The 3,308-nt window shown below is 40.9% G+C and overlaps 1 non-coding gene across 1 annotated transcript; it reads right to left on the bottom strand.

The window, feature by feature from the left end:
* Positions 1-274: 274 nt before the first annotated feature.
* LOC130460240 (small nucleolar RNA R71) lies at positions 275-380 on the bottom strand. Its single transcript, XR_008920174.1, has one exon. It is a non-coding gene; the product is annotated as a small nucleolar RNA R71 (small nucleolar RNA).
* Between the last annotated feature and the right edge of the window lie 2,928 nt (positions 381-3,308).

Below are 3,308 nucleotides of genomic sequence, written 5' to 3' on the forward strand. Positions count from 1 at the left end.
GATTTATTAACTTGTTAATTAATACTGAACCGCATTTATTAGACTTAACATAGAATGCATACTTGGACCAAGGGCATTATTTCCTTCAATTGTGATACTATTAAGCACAACGGGGTGACTTCAGAATATGTTAGGTTGAAGCTATTCCGGTTTTCTCTATTGGGGCGAGCTAGTGATTGGCTTGACAAGGAGTTCAAGCCAAATTCACTAAGGACTTGGAACGAAGTGACAAGTGCATTCCTTAGTAAGTTCTACTCGCATGGGAAAACGACGGAGTATCGGCACAAAATTCAATCCTTTGAGCAAAAGCTTGATGAATCCCTATTTGAGGCTTGGGATTGATTTAAGGAATACCAAAGGGAGTGTCCTCATCACGGAATCCGTAAGTGGCTCCTCCTACAAACTTTCTACTTGGGACTTAGCCCAACCTCCAAAACAAGTCTTGATGCGGGGGCGGGTGGTCCAATCATGAATAAGACGGAGGACCAAATTGAGGAGATAATAGAAGATGTCATGCAAACCTACCAAGCATGGCATGTGGGGACTAGGAATTATGATAGCAAGGGGAAGTATGAATATGGCAAGGGTTCGACTATCGCTTTGGAGCAAGCCAATATCATTGAAAAGCTTAGCTCAAGACTTGAGAAACTTGAGAATGCTCCGAGTCAACCACCATCTCCATCAACGATTCCGCCACCATCGGCCACCCTTCTCACTAAGGGGAAGGGAAAGGTTAGTTCCTACAACACAATGCCTCTTGATACATCTTTTTGTGATATTTGTGGTGAGCATGGTCACTTCCCTAGCATGTGCCATTTATTGCATAATGTCTCATATGTTGAACATGGCTCTCCTTATGAGCAAGAATTTGATGTGGAATATGCAAATGCTATGAATGAGAGGCCTAGATATGATGGTCCCTCGAACCAAAGCTTTAATACACAAGCACCTAGAGGCCCTCCTATGCATGCTTATCAAGGTGGATCCTACCGAGGCCATGGCCAAGGAGGAGGGTTTGATAATCAAGGTCAGGGTAACTATAGGGCGCAAGGCTATCAAGGCCAAGCTTCCTATGGTCAACCTGTAGACACCTAATCTGTGTCTCCCCTCTGTGATGATGACGATACCATTATCCTTACTAGGCGGTTGGAGCAACTCCGTGCAGCAATCCCAATGGCTAAGAACATCTCCAAAATACAAGATCCAAAATCAAATCCCCGAGGCCGTTCCCCTTTCGGAACTCGGTACAAGATACAGTTTTCAAAACCTAATTTCAAAATCCAAGTACAATCTCATCTAGTAGACCATTCCATTGGTTTTACTAAGCCTTTTCCACTCAAAATCATATAAGGCAAGTCAAATTCAGGCGCCGACCCACAAAACCGAGCAAGCCGGGCCCCATCCCGTACAACCGGAATTCAAAACCAGAAATGGCTTGCTTTTTTACCCAAAATCAAGTCTTAACCTCCAAGAAAACACTATGTGCCAAGCATCGTACTATTCGTACGAAGGTACATCAATACAAGACAAATCAAGGACGGAGCCCGCGTCCTTGTTTTGGCAGCACTCATGCCACGTCACCAGCGCTGGGCGCTGGTTTGGCGTGCTGCGCTGGCAATGGATGGCATTTTGCAGCCATTTTTCCTATAAAATCCCCCTAATTTCCAGCATTTAGAAAGAGGCAGCTTCAATATACAACATCGTAATACAAAACTTACGCCTTAAATTCAAGTCCAAAAATCCTTCAAAAACACATACAAACTTGATCAAGTTGTAAGAAATTGGGAGCTCTAAAAGGAATTCTTGCCTAAACCTAAATAGGTAATTCCGAATCCCAAAATATTCAATCATTTATCTTTGATTTTCCGATTTCAAAAATGATTAGCAAGTTGGCATTTTTACTACTAAAAATATCACTTGCAACAATCATACATCTTTTGAAAATCCAAACTTTTCAAAATACAAAAATGCAAACTTTCAAGATTCAAGGATGTTCAAAGTTGTTTGCAATCACTTCTTTGAACTAGAATCACTTTCAAGTATGGAGTAATCAAAGATGACACCTTTTTAGTTTCTAAAGGTTTAATCTTTTGAGATTTAAGACTCCATTTTGCAATATACAAGTTCAAGTTTTCAAATTTCAAGATCCCACAATGTTTAGGGTTGCTCATGACTACTTCCCTAAACTAGGATCCTTTCAAAGTAAGAGCACATCAAAGATCTAACCTTTTCAACATTAAAAGGCCCGATCTTTGAGATTCAAGTCTCTTAAGTTTCAATATTTCAAGTTCAAGTTTCAATATTTCAAGTTCTATATGCAAAATCTAGGATACTTTGGGATGAGCAACTTCTCCCAAGTTGAGATTTTTGGCTTTGAATTCGTGTCGGGCGCACTTATTTTTAAGGAGCCGCTTGGCGTTCGAATCTCATGTGCCCAAGTACAAATTTCAATATCGCAATTTCAATTATGCACCTTTCAATATTGCAATTTCAATTATGCACCTTTCAATACCGCAATTTCAATATCGTACTTTCAATTCCGCAATTTCAATATCGCACTTTCAATTCCGCATTTCAATTCCGCATCTTTACTTGCCTAGTCCTTCTAGGCAATGTGGACCTACTCCCTAGTCCGTTTCTAGGGGGTCTTGTATTTACTAATTCCGCACTTATTTACTATTGTGATGTTGCTTTATTTGCTTTATTGCTTTCATCACCATACATGCTAAATACAACAAAATGCAAGGTTACATCACGCTTAACAAAGATAATTTTTTGGACAAACCGATCTTAGGTTCCCTTAAATTACCTTTAAAGCAAAGTGACCACCATACAATTAGAGATTCTATTTTCTCTAAAATTCAAACCCACATAGTCTAATCTAGGGTATATTTTCGAAAATGCTATGTCACGTACTTGAATAATTTCTAAAGCTCGCGGAATAAGCATCTCGTTCCCGTGCCCGGATCTCACCCATCCGTTTCGAGGATTCAAAGTCTTATCCAAAATAGAGTCACTTGCGGTCTTTCCAAACGAGACTTTAAATAATGTTTGGCGGCGACTCCTTCGAGGTACAAAAATACAATGGTTTTCTAAAAAAAACGGCCCCATGTAGGGAAAGAGCATACTTGCGATGCGACCTAAAACACCCCCTACAATTCTGGCGACTCCACTAGGGACCTTCTAATTTCAATTTCGAAAATGCGAGCAGATTTCGAGCAGCAAGCCACTGATCTGCTTAAGTACTGGATGCCAGCACTGGCGCCAGGCGCAGCCACCTGTGCCCAACGCCACTGCCTGCATCCAGG

This window comes from Spinacia oleracea, chromosome 4, assembly GCF_020520425.1.
Source record: "Spinacia oleracea cultivar Varoflay chromosome 4, BTI_SOV_V1, whole genome shotgun sequence".
Classification (NCBI taxonomy): domain Eukaryota; kingdom Viridiplantae; phylum Streptophyta; class Magnoliopsida; order Caryophyllales; family Amaranthaceae; genus Spinacia; species Spinacia oleracea.